Source organism: Myotis myotis, unplaced genomic scaffold (genome assembly GCF_014108235.1).
Source record: "Myotis myotis isolate mMyoMyo1 unplaced genomic scaffold, mMyoMyo1.p scaffold_m19_p_10, whole genome shotgun sequence".
Lineage (NCBI taxonomy): Eukaryota > Metazoa > Chordata > Mammalia > Chiroptera > Vespertilionidae > Myotis > Myotis myotis.
In genome coordinates, this window is record NW_023416314.1 from 27,246,266 (window position 1) to 27,266,153 (window position 19,888).

At 40.8% G+C, this 19,888-nt stretch overlaps 1 pseudogene; it reads left to right on the forward strand.

Moving 5' to 3' along the window:
* Positions 1-9,453: 9,453 nt before the first annotated feature.
* On the forward strand, positions 9,454-10,448 carry LOC118662726 (annotated as a pseudogene).
* The last annotated feature ends 9,440 nt before the right edge of the window (positions 10,449-19,888 follow it).

Below are 19,888 nucleotides of genomic sequence, written 5' to 3' on the forward strand. Positions count from 1 at the left end.
GTGGTAGCAAAACCCTGAAATATTAGATTGAAGGGCCTGTTCTCTTCATCTCCAATAATGGATTTAGAAAATGCATTGATTTCCTCATGATTCCTTGTTTAAGGAAGCTGTAACCAAACATGATAAACATGATAAATATACTCCAACTCCTGAAGAGGAAAAGTTTTAATAAATAGTTTTGCTTTTGAACTCTGTGGACCTTTCATGTCCCATCCTTATTGTTTCATTAATGTCATACATCATAACTAAACGTCTTTTGTTTTCCCCAGAAAAATGTACCTTGTACAAGGCATTATGCTAGACCTCTTTTAGGGAAGGAGCTATAGAAATATATCAAATATAAATTGCGTGAAATATATATTTTGAGAGAGAGGAAAGAGATAAAGTGCCATAGAAATTATAAAGGAGAAGACATTGCTGCCATGGAGTTGAATAAGGAAAACACTCAGGATTTGAATTTCCTCTTGAAAGATGTTTAAGATTTGAATATGGAGAAAATGGTACATTCCAACCAGAGAGAAGATTATGAGTAAAGGCATGGCTCACGGAGCTGAGGCATATATTTGGAGGGAAATGTTAAGAGACAAGTTTTGAAAAGAAAATTGGAATATTGAACAAAGGAATATTCCAAGGAACGTTGAGCAAGTCTCGGAATGTAACTGCCAGTGAGAACTGTAGTTACGTTCATTTTATTATAATTTGGTTCTAGAAAACATACTGTCTTCTTCTTACTCAAGATCTACTTTTCTGAATTTAGTTCCCTTTGTCTGTAATTCTTCCCTATCTTCTCTTCCTCCTATTTTCCCCACTCTCCCTAACCACGTTTTTCTACTTAATTCTTACCCACTCTTTGGATATCTGCCTAAATATCACTTCCTCGAGGAAATATTTCTTAACTCATCTGATGAAATTAGAGTCCCTTCTAATAAGCATTCATAATACCCTGTGATTTTGCTGCATAGCAGATATCAAATTTTAATTATATAATGTTTATCTTTTCTGCTGCATACTAAAGCTTCATGAGAATAGGAATAATTTTTAACTTATTTACTTCTGTATCTATCCCCAAAGCCTATTAAACTGTTGGGTTCATAATCAGTATTTAATAAATTTTTCTGTAACAAATAAAAAATAAATGAAGATATAAAGACAATGACCAATATCTAAAATTAGGGAAGATAAAAACTTTTAGGATTCATAAAAATAAAGGTGAATAATATGGCAGTACTTTTTTCAACAAGGGTGTAGTCTTTAAAATGTGTGCTATGAAGAATTTACTAATTCAAGCAACAACAATTAAATGCCAAATCTGTAATATACATTTGAGGAAACACTATGAATATAAACAAAATAATAGCTCCTTATATCAATGGCTTACTGTTTTCCAGGTTATATCATGCATAGTCTCATACACAGATGAATTAGACATAATACCAGTCTGAGGAACTCATCGTTGAAAGGGGAAAATGGTAATGAGTAATGCAAATAATTATCTTTAATTTCATGTGCAAACATTATCTCTAACTTAACATAGAGGTAATTATAGAGAGTTTCGGAAAACAGAGAGCATGGGTGAGATTAGTTCTGCCTAGGGGCAATAAGGAGAGATTCAAAGAGTGTGACATTAAGGTAGGCCTTGAGTTTAGTTGTAGATAAATACAATGGGGTCTAATTATGGATACTATTGAGAAAAATTGCTTGAAGAAAGAAATGAAGGTTTGTGAGTGGTTGGCATATATGAGGAATAAATGAGTAGTATTTTGTGAAAGGGGAAATAATGGATAAGTAGTACAAGATAATAAAAGAAGAAAAACAGAATTGGAGCCAGGTTATGGAAGCCTTGGCATATGATGCTGAGTTATTTGGGTTTGACAATCCTATCTAATAAAAGAGAAACATGGTAATTAGCCGTACCTCCGCTACCCTTCCCATTGGCTAATCAGGGCGATATGCAAATTAACTGCCAGCCAAGATGGCGGCCGGAAGCCAGGCAGCTTGAAGTGAACATGAGGCTTGCTTGCTTCAGTGACAGAGGACTCCAATGTTCCCAACCTGCCGCTGCTGGCCTCTGAGCTTGAAGTTTGAAACATTGTTACAAATATAGAAGCTAAACAAAAACCCAGAAACCTGCTTTCAGCCAACCAGGATCTCAGAGCTGGAGTTGAAACAGTGTTTCGATTATAGAACCCAAACAAACCAGATACCTGCTTTCAGCAGCCAAGGCCTAAAAGCTGGAGTCAAGCCTCAGAGCTAAAGCTGGCCCAAAATAAAAAAAAAAAAGAAAAAAAGGAGCAGTTGGGAGCTTCAGTCACCCGCCAGCCTTAAAACAGCCCTCAGCCCCTCACCCAGAATGGCCAGGCACCCCAGTGGGGATCCCCACCCTAAAGGGTGTGTGACCAGCTGCAAACAGCCATCAGCCCCTCATCCAGGCTGGCCAGGCACTCCAGTGGGGACCCCCACCCTGATCCAGGACACCCTTCAGGGCAAACCAGCCGGCCCCCACCGTGCACCAGGCATCTATCCTATATAGTAAAAGGGTAATATGCCTCCCGGCACCGGTATCAGCGTGACAGGGGGCAGCGTCCAAGCCCCCTGATCGGCCTGCGGCTCTGTGTGTGACACGGGGCGGGGCCACAACCTCCCTATCTGCCCTGCTCTGTTTGTGACAGGGGAAGGCACCCCAACCCCCTGATCAGCCCTGCTTTGTGCCTGATAGGGGGGAGCTCCCCAACCCCCTGATCGCCCTGCGGCTCTGTGTGTGACAGGGTGCGGCGCCCCTACCCCCCCACCCCCACGGGCCCTGCTCTGTGTGTGATGGGGTAGGGCCATAACCTCCCCATCGGCCCTGCCCTGAGTATAACAGGGTGCGGCGCCCCAACACCCTGATCCGCCCTGCTCTGTGTGTGACAGGGGGCGGTGCCCCAACTCCCCTATTGGCCCTACTCTGTGAGTGACAGGGGGCAGCGCCCCAACCCCCTGATTGGCCCTGCTCTGTGCGTGACAGGGGATGGCGCCGCAACCTCCCCATCGACCCTGCCTTGAGTGTGACAGGGGGCGGTGCCCCAACCCCCCAATCAGCCCTACCCTGAGCATGACTGAGGGTGGCATTGCAACCTCCTAATCCGCCCTGCTCTGTGCATGACAGGGGCGGCGCCCCAACTCCCCAATCGGCCCTGCTCTGAGCCCGACCAGGGGCTGCACCTAGGGATTGGGCCTGCCCTCTGCCACCCGGGAGCAGGCCTCAGCCAGCAGGTCGTTATCACCCGAGGGGTCCCAGACTGCGAGAGGGCACAGGCCGGGCTGAGGGACCCCCCTCCCCCCCCCACCGAGTGCACAAATTTTTGTGCACTGGGCCTCTAGTCTATAATAATAAAAGCATACTATGCTAATTAGACCGGCCTCCTTCTGGGAAGAAGCCGGGGCTGCAGCCACAGGATTGAGGCAGCCATCCGCGGCTGTGAGGGAGAGATCCAAGCTGCCAGCCCTGGCTGCAAGGGTCCGCAGCTGCAAGGGAGAGATCAAGGCAGCTGTGGCTGCGAAGGCCTACTCTTGCACAAATTTCATGCATCGGGCCTCTAGTATTATATAACCTGAATGGAAACTTCTAAAGATTTTTCTAAGTGAAAGACTAAGTATTAAGATCAAATTTATATTTTAGGAAGAATATTCCCTTTGATCCAAGACATTGTGGTAACCAAAAACTTAAAAGAGAAGACCCCGATTAGCAAAAAGCTGGGCTTAGTTCACAACCCCCTGGATCTTATATGCAGTATAAATACCACATGATTTTGGATGCAAAGACAGCCAATTCAGGCCCTGACCAGATACTTCAGTTGGTTAGACTGTTGTCCCAATACACCACGGTTGCAGGTTCTTTCCCCTTCAAGGCACATATAAGAATCAACCAATGACTAGGGGAGGGTGGGGGTAAGGGGGAGAGATCAACCAAAGGACTTGAATGCATGCATATAAGCCTAACCAATGGACACAAACACCAGGGGGTGAGGGCATGAGTGAGGGCGGGGGGGGGGGGGGGGGCAATGGGAGGATAAAGACACATATGTAATATCTTAATAAAGAAAAAAAATTTTTAAGAAAAAAAAGAATCAACTAATGAATGCATAAATAAGTGAAACAACAAATTAATGTTTTCCTCTCCCTCAAATAAAAAATTAAAAAAGACAATTGATTCAGTACTGTTCTTTCACCCATATTTCTGCACAAAGATCACAGCTATCTGCACAAATCAAGAGTAAATGTACAGTCATATGTCCTCTCTCCTTCCTTTTGTTGGTGTAGTCAACATCCCAATGTTCACAACTGTTAATGAATGTATTTGTTTTCACATCTGTCTTCCTTACAGAATTGTAAAACCTTAAAAGGTAGAATAAAAATTTTGAATTCTACTGGACACATAAGAATAATATTTTCTCTCCTATAGGATTTTTAATTTTAAAAAGAAAACATGCTTTTTAAATATTTAAGTAGCACATCAGTAGATAAACCCATCTTTCATTGAAAACCACTAATGGCACTTGGTTTAATATATTATCATATTATGCATAGACAAACATACCCATATTTTTTGTGAAATAAAGTTGCCATACTCTGCATATTTTAGCTATGTAATTATTTTTTTTAATTTAACACACTATCATGGATAGCTTTTCAAGTCAATATTTCCAAATCTAGCATATACTTCTATACATAAATACACAATTGCTTGGTATGAATATATCACAATTTAACCTGTTTGTTACCAATGAATATTTAACTGCATCTCTAATAATTAATGTTGTAGGCAGTGGGAACGGCACCATATGTCTGACCGTTGGGGTCAGACCAGACCTGGGTTCAGCAACCTCGGTAGTTAGGCTCTGGCTAGCAAAACTTCAGAGCAAGACCCAAACTGCAAGAGAACATTTATTAGTTACAGAGGTAGAAAAAGTAATTCCTAGAAGAAATGGGCTTAGCAGCTAGTTATGGAGGTAAAGAAAGGGTCCTTGAAGCTTGGGAGTGAGGAAGCTACTGGTAAGGTACCTGGAGATGGGGGAGAGAGAAGGGGAAAGGGAAAGGCCTGCTCCTGGGAGGGAGAGTGCACTGGATCCTCCATCCTAAGGGTTTCAAGGGCAGAGATTTTAGGGAAGATTGTAGTAGAATATTGGTGTGTCCATTCTGGGTTGTGGTCTTCACTGATTGATTGGCCGGCACCAGGGCAGGGGGTCATTATTCCATGCAGCTGGTCCTGATGTCAGCAGTGGCTGGTTTTGTTGCTTATCTGGGCCTGGAGCTGAAATACAACTGAGGCCTACATGTTGTCCTTAGGCAGGAAATGTCAGGGAGTCCAAACCTCATGACAGGATATGCTAGGAGAGGAAAAGTCATGCCGAAGGCAAGGTCCCACCTTATAATTGATTGTCCATTGCTGGGCACCTGGGGCTTTCCCAGCTGGTGACCTTCTGTACCTGGCCCATCATCCTTGCCCTGCTCATGTCTGTCTAATTTTAACTCCTAAAAATTAATGCAATAAATATTATATGACTATTTTGCACACTTTCAAGTATGCATTCTAGTACTTATATTTATTACTCTCAACATTGTTTAGTCAAATATATTTGCTGTTTAAATTTTTATTTTTCCAAATCATTCACCAAAAAAGTAAAAAGTATATGAATTTATGCTACCGCAAAGGTTTAATGGACTGCCTTTGTTTTCAAACCTATGTTGTCCAACATGTGAACTACTAGTCACATGTAGTTGCTTAACTTTAAATTAAATTGAATTAAAATTTTAATTCTCAGTCACACCTGTCATATTTTAAGTGATCAGTAAACACTTGTGGTTAGTGGCTACCATGTAGGACACACAGATACAGAACATTTCCACCATCACAGGAAGGTCTATTGGACAGTGCCACATCTACAGCCAACATTGGATTCTATGGATCTTTCATATGTGGGGCAATATGATAAATGTAACAAGGTCTCATTTTAATTTTTATGTTTTTATTCAAACTGTAAGCATTTTTCAAGTGTTACCAATCATATTTATTCTAATGTTAATGGGCTGCTCCTAATCTTTCAGTATTTCTATGGGAGTGTCTGGCTTTTCTTATTAACATGCAAGATAGTTATTGAATGATTCACTATATGAATGAGCTAGCAGAGCAAAATATAATTTAAATAATATTACTATGACATTATTTGACCCATACAAGGATTTTGAACAGTTAATAAACAATTTCTTGCAAAAATGCTTTATAGTAAAGTATATATCTACTCATCAAAATAATTTTCCAAAGATCCTAGGACCTAGACCAGTGATGGCGAACCTATGACACGTGTGTCAGAGGTGACACGCGAACTCATTTTTTTGGTTGATTTTTCTTTGTTAAATGGCATTTAAAGATATAAAATAAATATCAAAAATATAAATCTTTGTTTTACTATGGTTGCAAATATCAAAAAATTTCTATATGTGACACGGCACCAGAGTTAAGTTAGGGTTTTTCAAAATGCTGACACGCTGAGCTCAAAAGGTTCACCATAACTGACCTAGACTGTCTACACTTGAGTAATAAATTTGTGATAATGAATAGAAATTAATTAAATGGTTTTTTGGGGTAAAGAATTAAGTACATCTGATTCATCTGAAATAAGCCCAACTTTATCTCCAGTTTTGCACATCTAGGGAGGCCTAACTGAATTGAAAGACAGACTGCTTACATCCTTAAATGTCTGGAAAAGGAATCTATGACAAAGAAAATGTTGTGAAACCCTCTTATTTTGAGCTGGTTTCAGCTACCAATAACCAATATTGTGGTTGGATCAGCTCTTGTGGTTCTTGTGATTGCAAGGTGCCCTTCAGCAATAACAATTGGGAAACTTTGAAAAAATACAGGTTTATTACTTATAGGAACTGGATTACATAGCACACCTGGGGCCATATAGAAAGAAAGGTAGAGAGAGAAAGAAAGTGGGAAGGCCTAGGGGTTGAGGTTGGAGGCCGGGGTTTCCCCGTGTCACTATTGGTGAATTTAAAACATAAGAGCAGGAACTTAGAGCATGGGAAGAGGGGGGTACGGGGAAGTAGCCCAAACCATTTGTTGTAGAAATCAACCAAAATCTCTAAAACAAGGGAGCCTGTGTGTGTGTGAGTGTGTGTGTGAATGGGGATAGGAGAAGCGGGTAGGGTGGGGTGGAGGTGGACAGCCTGACTTTTTAATCTGGTGGTTGGCAGTCCATGTGTTCATTCCAGATAGCTGGTCTAGGAAGTGGATGTTTCTTGGAAATTGTGGCCAGGGCTTACTCTACACCTCTCCATCAAAATATAAGTAAAAGTGTACCTCTGGTTTAGATGCAAACATATAGAAGAAACCAAAATGTGAGTGAGTTGTTTAACACTTTATCTTTTGGAAATAGGAACACTAAGGATAAATTCATTGCATGCTCACAGTGAGCTTTACATGAGCATCTCATTTAATCCTCCCAACAACCCCATGGGGGAATTTCTGTTCATTTTCCCTATTTTATATAGAAGAAGACTGAAGCTCAGGGAGATGAAGTAAATTGTCCAAAGTCATGCAACTGAAGAGTACTAACACCAAGATTTGAATCTATGCATGTTGGTCTCCTTCACCTGAACTCTTGGTAGCTTTTAGCTGTGATATATTTTTTGTGATGGTAAAAGAAACACGACCTATTTCATGCTTCAACCAAGCTGAAACATTCATCTTTAATTAAACTTCTGTAGCGGCCATGGGAGTGCACTGCTCCAATCTCCCGTTAATTTTCCCCTCCTTCAAATCTTTTTTAAAATGTATCTTTATTGTTGAAAGTATTAGAGATGCTCCCCCCTTTATCTCCCATTAATGCTTTAGTTTTGATGATTAGAACGTTGTGCAAAGAATTACAGTTGGCCTAAAGATGGAGACAACAATTCCAACATTTCTTTATAAGCACTTAATGATTTCCAAAGAATTTTCACATAAGTCACGCTTGAGCCAGAATAAAAAAGACAACAATTAGCCCTCTAACTGGGACTTGGAGCCCAGACTATTTCTGGTGCTGGCTTGGCTCCAAGAAGGCCTCCACATTTGCTACCGGAGACTGTGAAGCCAGATCCTCAGAGCCCAGCCCCCTAGCTCCCAGCATCCAGACCACGCACCGTAGTCCCTGGCTGTGCTCCCACAGCCCAGCCATCGCTCCTCCACCTGCCCCACAGAGAAGGGAAGATGAGCTAGTCGAGCTAGAAGTCCAGCCAGCCCTTGGTTTCCAAGCAGGAAAAGGAAGCACTGAGAAGCAAGGGTGGGGCGAGCCTGGCAAGCAGCCTCCAAAGGAGCCCAGTGAAGTGCCAACACCCAAGAGACAGGGCGGAACAGGGCAGAACAAAAGGAAGCAAAAACAAGGGCACTGCCAAGACCTGAAAAACCACCACAATGCCAGGGAGGAAACCAAGGGACAGACCAAAAAAACTGGAAAAGGAAGAAGAAGAGGGCATCTCTCAGGAGTCCTCAGGCGAGGAGCAGACCACGAGGTGCCACCTACTTCCTCACTGAGGAGCAGTTTCCTTCTGGGACTGGACAGCTCCGCTCCTACCATCCCTGCCCCTTCCCAAGGCCCATAGTCAACACCACCCACTCCAGGGGTGGGCAAACTTTTTGACTCGAGGGCCACAATGGGTTCTTAAACTGGACCAGAGGGCCGGAACAAAAGCATGGATGGAGTGTTTGTGTGAACTAATATAAATTCAAAGTAAACATCATTACATAAAAGGGTACAGTCTTTTTTTTTTTTTTTTTTAGTTTTATTCATTTCAAACGGGCCGCATCCGGCCCGCGGGCTGTAGTTTGCCCACGGCTGCACTAGGCCCACCTGCACCAACACACTACACAGCAAACCAGCTGCTGCAGCTCCCTCAGTGGCGGGGACATTGCCTACTGGGCTTCCGGTTTTGGGGGGATCCCTTTCCCACTTTTCCCTCTGCCTGCTCATTAAGGGTCCTGGGAGGGCTCCCATGGCCTTAAAGGGATTCGAGCCCCATCTCATTCTGACATGCCCACTTCACTACACTGGCAGCAGCAGACACCATGAGGAAGCAGGTTTGAATTCTCTTTGATAGAATTAAAACAACAACAACAGGGATTCTGCAGAAGAGCAGGAAAAAGACCACACATTCTAGGCCTCTGGGAGAGAAACCCTAAGTTTATCCTCCGTCTCTCCATTAAACTTGCATTGCCACCTCTTTGCCTCGGCTCCTCTTATTTCAAGTACCTCAGCAGCTGGTCCTGTGTTCTTTTCATCCCTCTGATTTCTAGCAAAATGGAAAGGGAAACTCGGGGACATATGATAGAGGAAGGATGACTTGATCCTACCTAAGAAAAATAGAGGTTGTCCAGAGTTGTGGTAACAATAGTCAAGAAACACTTGCAACAGAGAGATCCTCCCCATATGAATGGAGTCCACCAATGCAGATGCTCTGCATGTATCAGACCTTTGCCTTCATTATGAAGATTGTCTTGAGAAAGTGGTTCAGTTTTTTGTGCAGGCTCTCAGGATGACTCCTGGACATGAGAAGGCCTGTGTTGCTTGCAAAAATGCCAAAGCACTTAAAAAAAGAAAGAAGATGGGAATAAAGCCTTTAAAGAAGGAAATTACAAGTTAGCATATGAACTGTCCGTAGAAGTCCTGGGGATAGATCCCAACAATAATATAAAAATGAATGCTAAACTCTATTGTAATCAGGGTAGGGTTACTCCCAAGCCTAGGAAACTGGATGATGCAATGGAAGACTGCACAAATGCAGTGAAGCTCGATGACACCTACTCAAAAGCCTACTTGAGAAGAACTCAGGGTTACACAGACACAGAACAGTAGGAAGAAGCAGTGCTGGAACATGAAAAAGTATCAGATGGAGAAAACAGAAGAACACAACTCAAAAGATGCACAGCTGGAACTGAAGAAGAATAAGAGGAAAGATTATTACAAGGTTCTGGGAGTGGACAAGAATGCCGCTGAGGATGAGATCAAGAAAGTTTATTGGAAACGGGCCTTGATGCACCACCCAGATGGGCACAGTGGAGCCAGTGCCCAAGTTTAGAAGGAAAAGTTCAAGGAAGTGGGAGATGCTTTTACCATCCTCTCTGATCCCAGGAAAGAGATCCGCTATGGCAATGGAAAGGACATGGATGAGGGGAGCATGAATATGAGTGATTTTGGTGCAGGTAATATCTTCAAGACATTCTTCAATGGTCCTGAGGATTTCAGCTTTGACGCATCTGGTCCAAAGAATTTCTTTTTTCAATTTGGCAAATGAAAGGAAACAATCCATAACCCAGAAAATGCAGACTTGCTCCGTTTAACCCTGACTGTGGACACAGTTCACCACCTCCCTTCATCATGTCTCCATGTGCTAAGAGCAGTTCATTTTCTCAGTTGGATGCCTGTGTCTGTGAGGAAAGGGAGCAAGTGCCCAAGACTGCAGGTAGGAGAGAGGTGGGGGGAGGGAGGGTTGGACAAGAAGGCAGCTTGTGAATTTTTATTTTATTGTTTATTTTTATTTAAAAGAAACAAAATTAAGAGAATAAAATGTTTATTTTTATTTTCTGGCAAAAAAAACACAAAATCAAACCAAAAAAAAAAAAAAATCCCACCAAATATCCAGTTATCGCATATAATTTATTTCTTTGCATATATTAACATGAAATTACAGATAATTTTTTACCAGGGAACTTGTTTTCATATTATGCATTATGGCCATCTTCCTCTGCCTGTATTTAAAGTTATATGTTACTATTTTTGAAAAACCTCCAAAAATATCTTACAGTATGGATTTTCCTAAATTTACTTAATTAGCCCTTTTATTACTAAACATTTCACTCTGGTAAGCAATGCTATAATGAACCAATAACCCATACAGTTGCAGAGTTAAAGCACATGTACTTAAAAATTTTTATTGATATGTTCAAATTGCTCTTTAAAGGGGCTATTTCCATTGTTGTACCTACTTACCTACATTTTCATCCAAAGTGCATATGCTCCAACTATTAATTTTCATCAATCTTGTAGGCAAAACAGTCTCATTTTTATATGCATTTTGAGTTAATTGGTAAGAATTGAAATATTTTTACTTCACTTAAGCTGCTAATTCATGTCTCTGGGTCATTTTTCTATTGCATTTTCTTTCCTTTGAATGAAGAATATATATTTGTTCAAAAGAGAGGTTGACAGAGCTGACAAAAAAAAAAAGGAAGATTGAAATGCAATCAGTGATGAGCCTGTTAAATTTGAGTCTTTTCCCTAAATTTAAGTATTTTCCCTGGGAGAAATAAATTATTTACAACTGTGTAGAGAAGAAAAGCCCTGAAGGGAAAGGAAAGAGTGAGATTCAAACTTGACAATTACAGCAAGAGCTAGCTTTGCCCTGATTCCTTCCCCATAAGCAGAGAAAACCCTCAGCTCCTGAAAACAGGTATCTTAGCCAAAAAGCAGCAAGGAGGGTGAGGCAGGGCCCTCAGATTTCCAGAGGAAAGCTGCTGCTAATGCTTCAGATACTTCAGCTTGAGGAGATGTCAGGTCATCCGTTCAGCAGGTAATAAGTTGCCCTGACTGCGCTTACAGTAAAGCTGGAGAGAAAGGCAGTTGGAATTCTTCTCCTTCCTTGTCTTCATTGGAGGTTAAGGAATAAAGGCAGGTGAATAATGAGGAGCAAAGGTGGACAGGAATGAGTACACTAACTGATCAATTTTGAGAAACTCCTGTCGTCAGAATGGGGAGACAGAGAGGCAGGGCAAGTGAATGTGTGTTTGGTAAGTTTTCAAACATTTTTTAAAAATCCTTACCCAAAGACATAACTATATATATAAAAGCCAAGTGATCAGTACAATGGAATGACTGGACCAATTGGAATAACTGGTCACGATGACATACACTGCGGCGGCCAACCACCCCAATCAGGGCCCAGATTGCCCCCCCCACAACCTCTCATAGCCCCTCCCCTGAGCCAGCTCAGCTCCCAATCAGCCCTCCCATCAGGGGCAGGGCCAGCCAACCTCCTGCGACCCCATCCCCCCACTGGCCTGGCCTGATTGGCCCCCAGCAGGGTGGGCTGGCTGGACCCCACCTGTGCACAAATTCGTATATATATAATTTTAGAGAGAGAGAGGAAGGGAGAGAAAGAGAGAAACATTGATGTGAGAAACATTGATTGATTCCCTCCTCTACTCACCCTGACCAGGATTGAACAGGCAACCCAGGTATGTGCCCTGGCCAGTAATCAAGCCCATGAAACACTCCAACCAACTGAGCCACCCAGCCAGGGCTATCAAAACAATTTTTATGAAGCATAACAACTTATTATTCTTTGACCTATTAATCTTTTATAATTAACTAGTGTCCGGGTACATGGATTTGTGCACATTGAAAGGAAATTAATTAGAAGAAATATTTTAATATCGCTATTTGCATCTTGCTAATGAAAAGAAAATAGGATTCTATCAAGTCTCCTATCTACCTACTCCAGGACTTCTGTGAGGATCAAATGAGATGAGTCACAGGAAAATGCTTAACAAACATTTGGTTAAACTATAAAATGTTTGCACCTGGCTATAAAGCAAGCTGGGTTTCTGGGCTGAAGAAACTCCAAGGAGGCTAGTAGCTAGGGAGAGGAAGCCAGGCATTGCTACGTGACGTCATTACCAAGTGCCCACAGCAACTATTTCTGGGCTGGTCTGGGCTGTGGGCCGCATTTTTTGCCATGGGGTCTTGGCAGCGTTGGCTGCAATTTGGTGGGGTGTCGCTCCCGGGGGGTGTCCCACTTGGGGGAAGCCGAGTGTTGGTTTGTCAGCACCAGGTCCATGGTGCCTCCCTTGATCACCTCATCCCATTCCAGAGATGCTGATGGTTTTATTCAAGGAATAGACAGTTCTTATAACAACATTAGTCTACTTAACTTTATTAACTTGTCAGAAATGCCAGTAGGTCCTTGGTGTGTTCCATGTTTGAAGAAATAGCCTATTTCTGCCTATCCCTAAAAATGTGAAATGTTTTATAAATTCCAACCTAAAATAAATTTCTAAATTTAAAATTTAAAACTGTGGTTTCAGCATATCACAACTAAAAGAACAAACAATCCAATTCCTCACTTTAGGAGAAAACTAATCAAGATTCAAATGACTTTAAATCCTTCCCCCTATGCGTTCTACTCCTTTCTTTCAAAACTCTTTATTTGTGTAAGAAAAGATGAAGCTAGGGAGAAAGATAAGTAAAAGGGAAATTAGTGCTGGGTTGGGTGGCCTATGTATTCTGACTGTGCAAGTGAGAGCAGCTACAGAACCGTTTCCTGTTTTCTTAGGGCCAGTTCAGGTCAGTTTATTGCTCCCCTGAATCATTGATTACCCCACCTTCCAGACCCACTCAGCCCCTCTCACATCACCAGTACACCTCCCCCCTCGTGAGCCTGGGATCTATTTGGGTGGTAGTTGCTCTTATTTTGAAACAAAGGAAGTTAAAAAGAACTCTGTTCCCCAAAGGGCGAATCTTTTCTTGTGGTTTTGTGAGCTCTGCCAAACTATTTGGCTTCCTGACTTTCAAGCTTTCTCTAGTGAAAGAGATACAATTGTTCAATAATATAAATGCTGCCTGGACTGTTAGTTTTCCAAGGGATAATTTGTAGAGGGAAGTAGAGGCTCATGATAATGTTTGATTTTTCAGGTCATGGTGAATAGCAAGTTTTCCCTTTATTTTTATACAATAAAAAGTTGGGTGCATGAGGCATGTAGCATCGTGCAAGAGAGTGTGGGGACTGAACACTGACCTAGATTGAACACTGACACCATTACTTAGAAGCTGTGGGTTATCTGCAAGATGATAAACTGCATGTTATTATACCTATCTTGGGTTTTTTTGAGAATTTTTAAAAGTAAAATATTAGCAGAAGTAATGCAAACCACCTGCAGTAGTAGTGGGTGCTTTCCTCTTTGTGTTGAAATTCAAATAACCGAATTTCAGATGGCTGGAATTTGGGTAACTCTTTATGCAATAGAATTATCATTCCTAAATCTAATTCAGAGGCTTTCGTGTTTGTAAAATACTCTTTCTTGAGTGTTTGTTCTCAGCCACATTTGATTAACCCTGACGTGTCCAGGCAGACCCACCGTGGCAGAGTGACTTGTTACAGCTACATAGTAGTTACGTTTGGCCTGAAATTCAGTTTTGTTGATTTTTAAAGATGATGCATAATAGTTCTTTCTATGTTTTCTAATATAAAATAACCACTTTAAATAATTTGTAAATGTCACTGACAATCTCCATATCACCTCTTCTTAGCACTGCTTTTAGAGTTAGTTGCCAAGGAACATGCATGACTAAATATTTCTATACATTTCTTAACACAAATTTGTTATATTAATCACAACAGACTCTAATAATATATATGGAAAAGAGCCATGCATATGATTGAGACAAATTACCTATTTATATCTGTTTTGATGCATTTTGCTCCCTATATCCCATAAAACTTATTATGTTCTATATTTAGAAATATTTAGATATACAGTTATTCAGTTTTTCTCTTCTTTTCTTCTCTTTCTTTCTTTCCTTTTTTTTTTTTTTTCCTTCTCAAAAGAACTGTGAGTTTCTTGAACTCAGGGAGGGCAGGTTCTTAGCCAAAGGTTGATGTTTACATTGTTTCAGTTCCCCTTTTCTCTTTCCTAACTCAGGAAACCTCCCACACTTAAGGGCCCTCATGCTATGATGGCCCCTCTGGTCTTTCTGCAAATCTGAATCCCTCTTTCACCCAAGAAAAAGAAGAGAGGAAACACAAGCTTTTAAATCTAGGGGGTAGCTACAACCTTGCAAGCTCCTGATTGGTCCTTTCAGAGAATTCCCAACATCCTTGGGATTGGTTTATACGCCTTACCGCCTTGTGATTGGTTATCTGCTAATGTTTGGTCTTTAACACTGCTCTTTCCACAATAGAACAATGAGAGCATGTTCTTTGTATAATATCTTAAAACTTGATAAAATCATTTTGGATCTCCATGGGAAAGTAATAAGCTGCATATATATTTTTTAACTTTCTAATTTCCTAGCCTATGTTTACATGTTTATGTACCTGTCTCCAAAACCCCAGCTATGTTTCTGTTTTAGAATATGTCTATGGAATTAACATGTACATAGAAAAAGGCTAATTGAATTTCATTTTAAAATCTATTTATAGAGGTCTTTCCGCACATAGCTATATACTAGATTACTTGACTTGATTAATTTAACTATGTACTATTGAGATTAAAACTGGACAAGTTCTTTCAAATACAGTGATTTGTATTTGGTTTCGTTTACTAATTTATGAGGTGTCTTTCCTCTTACATGTAGAATAATAAAATCTTAGAATTTAAAGTAGACTTAACCAGCAGTCGCCAAGCGGTGGTCCGCGGACCACTGGTTCGTGAGGTCCAAAAGGTTGGTGACTGCTGGTTTAGATAACCAACTAGTCTTGGAATGACACTTAATAGAAACTGTGGAAAAAAGAATAATAGAAACCAGAGCCCAGATAAGTTGTTATAGCTAATTAGTGGCAGAAACTTCCCTAGATTGGCTAACACTTAAGAGGAGGTAGCCAATTTTCCATTACCACAAAATAGTGCATATCATATGCTCATTATAATAATCTCTGCTAAGCCAATTTTAAGAATTATTAGCATTAGCAGTAAGAATAATACAAAAATAAAAGTAGAGGCAGGGTGGGGCAGGGACAGTTCTCTATGGCATTCCTACACATCTTGTGTTAGCTAGACTACCTTTTCAAGATTGTTCCTATTGCTAAACACCTTGAAAGCTAGAATTAATGTCTTCCTACAGGTCAAAGGATAGATTGCTGATCAAGATAGTAAAGGTGAGGTTTCCCTCTTCTTCCTGGAGATATTCCAAGGCAATAAAGATAATATCTTTCTCCAAAGGGTAAGGCCAGGGCCAGGGCGAGGCTGATTTGCAGTAACTTCTGTATAAGATCAGGATATCTCATCTGAGAGTCAGATCAGGATATCCTGACCTGAGAGTTCCTTAGTTGTGATCCAGGCCCCTGATTTGAGCAGTATTTACCTGGGCCTGCGTTGCTTCCTGCTTCTTCTATTCATGTTATAAAATAAATTATATCATAACACAAATGTTTTCTCATACTACCATTAACTCTTCAGAAACAAAAACTTTTATTAGCTGTGGATATGTCATAATTTGCATACACCATTTTTTTCTCATTTTGTATAGTTATTTATTTTTTGAATTTTCTCTATTTCAAATATACTCTAATATATTTTCCTTAAAGTTTTTTTAGGTATCTTATATGCTTTTCAGTGGGATAGATATTCCGTCAAAGACTCAATATTTGAGTAAAAGGCTAGAAATATTTTTTGAGGTTCTTATTTCATATTACCAAATGCTTTCCAAAAAATATGTACCAATTTATGTTCTGACTAGCCATGTCACAATGTGTTTTCATAACTACTATCTTTCATTTCTTCCCCATCACTCATTCATGTTGGCTTTTTTGAGCTCTTTACAGTTCCTCAAATTCCTCCAGCCTTTACATAACTTCTTCCTTATAATGTTCTTGATATACAGGACTCTTATCCTGCAGATCTCAGCTTAAATGTCACTTCCTCAGAGCTTTCTTCCCTGACTTGCCAAACTACCATACATTACCATCACCTTTGTGATACTCACCCATGTGTAAGTGTTTAATATTTTTATTCCTGGCTTAAATTTAAGCTGCACGAAAACAGAGATCTCATTTAGCATGCTCTTCAATGATTACCTGGTGCTAGAACAGAGCTTGACAAACAGCAAACACTTAATTTCTTGAGTGATTGTATCTTTTCAAAATTACAACAATCTAGTGAGGTTGATAGGGCAATTATTCCTAATAATGACAAGGTAGGAATCACAGAGATGGTTTCAGTTGATCTCCTCAAGGTCACCAAGTGAGTCTGTGGCAAAGATATAATTATAACCCAGCTTTCCTGGTTCCTAATAGATACTTTTTCTAGTACATTCAATGATTCAGCAAATTAAAAAAATATATATATTTTCTATTGATTCCAGAGAGAAAGGAAGAGGGAGAGAGATAGAAACATCCATGATGAGAGAGAATCATCAATCAGCAGCTGCCTGCACACCTCCAAACAGGCGATCGAGCCTGCAACCTGGGCATGTGCCCTGACCAAGAATCAAACAGTGACCGCCTGGTTCATATGTCAATGCTCAACCACTGAACCATGCCAGATGGGCAAGGCTTCAGTAAATTTTAAGATATTTTTATCATTAAAAGTAGCATACCTTCATGAAAATTGGAATCTAAATTAGGGATAATCATATTCTCTAAATGTATTATTTTCTCTGTAGGGATGTATCATAATACTTCTGAATCAATTATTTCCTGTTAATGTATTTAGTTGAACCAAATCAAGCATTATAACAAAATTGTTTTCTTGGTCTTCTATGGAGCCATGTTAACTTAAGAATGTGCAGGAAATGAGGTTATACTTTTCTTTTGACTTTCAGATATGTCATGTGAATCATGTGCAGATGAGTAATTTTTCATTAGTTCTCACAATTACACAACAGGTCTGTTGCTTACAACATAAGTTTTCAAAGAAAGGTCAATAAAGAAATTCAAACATAGCACAATAATTCCTATTTATTTAGGTTCTAAGCAACTAGAAAATTTAAACTGTGGTAATGTATCTGTATCTTTTATCTGATGAGCCAAACCGATTAGGGCTGTATCTGTATCCTTTTATAAAGAGAGGCCAGTGATAAGTAAGTGAATATAGAAATTTGTTTTTTAAAGCAACTCTCAGTAGGTGCTACACTGTGGTATAAGGTATAATGCAACTAAGTTGGTTCAAAATGCTACTCAAGCTATATCATAGACTCACATAATATGAACCAATGCTAACAGTAATGTCCATCAATTGTGGACAAGGCTTCAGTTCAGGGAGCCCTCAGTTCTCTAGAGGATTTCAAAACTGTCTCCTCCATATTTCCCATCAGTTTCCCAAAGAACTTGGAGTCTTTGTCCTAAACCCAATAAATAGGACACTAATTTGGCATATGTTCTGGAAGAGGAAGCCAAAGTTGGTTAAGACTTAGTGATACTTGAAGCAAAAATTCAGTCATTAAAGTTTAGTCATTAAAATTCCTCTTCCTGGCTTTTATCATATCATTGTCTTTCTTGGTTCTCATTCTGAATTCTCTTAATTCTTCCATCATGAACATCTTGTCTTAACTTAGCCATTAAATTGTGGTAATTGTAAGGTGCCCTTAACCTTTCTCCCCATCTTTCCCCCCTGAATTCTATGAGCATGCTTGGGGTGATTTTCTCTACTCCTATTATGTCAACTCTCATTTATTTGGTGATGACTAAAAAAAATTTTAAAAAAAAGTATTTAGTGAAAAACCAAGATGGCGGCATAGGTAAACACCGGAAATTGCTGCCTCGCACAACCACGTCAAAAAAACAACTAAAAGACAAAACGGACATCATCCAGAGCCACAGGAAGGCTGGCTGAGTGTAAATTCTACAACTAGAAGGAAAGAGAAAAGCACACTGAGACTCAGAGGAGGTGCGGTGTGGAAGTAAAGTACAGAGGTACGGAGGCGCACGTGGAAAGGGCTGGCAACTCAGGACACGGCTGTCTTTTTCAATCAGGGGGGAAACACAAGCTCCCGACTGCTCTGAATGCCAGTTCTGGGTGAGTCTCTGGGGACCCAGACTCATACGGGGAGAAACTGGACTGTCTGGCAGCGGGTGGAACTTGAGGTCGGCTTTCTCTCAGAGGTGCCCGCAGCAATTACCGCAGAACAGTGAGACCCAGGTCCTCTTAGGGCAGGCTGAGGATCAGCCATAGCTGTTTGCTCCACCCTGTTGATTCCCTGAGACCCCGCCCCACCCAAGCTGTGCGCAGAGGCTTTTGTATATGAATGCCCTGGCCCTTTGCAATCTAAAATTACCTAACTGCAGCTGGGTCAGAGAGACCCTGACCATCCAAAAAGAAGGCCCAAGGCTCCACAGCAGCTTGCATTGCTTCACAACTGGGCCTCAGCTAGGCACCTCCAAACTCCATACAAAGAAAAGGAATCTGAAGATCTCTCCATAGCTCCTGCTGGGTAGCCTCAGACAGAGGCTAAATTAGCACCACCTCAGATATCAAAGAGCCTGTATACCCAATGGTCAGAGTGGACCATCCAGATTACAACTCCTCAGATCCATAAGGGACACACTCAGTGAGCACCAAAGCCCCACTGAAGAAGTCTTGCCCCATAAGGGTGTCTTCAGCACAGAAGTTCTCCCACCATAACCACAGCTGATTCTCACAGCCAATTGGCCTGGAGGTCAATTCCTCCCAGTGATACCTACAACAATCAAGGCTTAACTACAACAAGACTGTGCACAAAGCCCACAAAGGGGTGCACCAAGAGTGTCCATCTCAGGTAATTGGGGAGGCTGAGCCACTGGGCCCTATAGGACACCTAGCACACAAAGCCACTCTACCAACACAGGGAAGCAGCCAAAATGTGGAGACAAAGAAACAGGTCACAAATGACAGAAATGGAGGAAAGCAAACTACTGGATATAGAGTTCAAAACCACACTTATAAGGTTTTACAAGAATTTTCTAGAAACCGCCGATAAATTTAGTGAGACCCTCAAGGATATGAAAAAGGACCAACTAAAAATTAAGCATACACTGACTGAAATAAAAAATATTATACCGAGACCCAACAGCAGACTAGAGGATAGCAAGAATTAAGTCAAAGATTTGAAATACAAAGAAGCAAAAAATGTCCAACCAGAGAAACAAAGAGAAAAAAGAATCCAAAAATATGAAGATA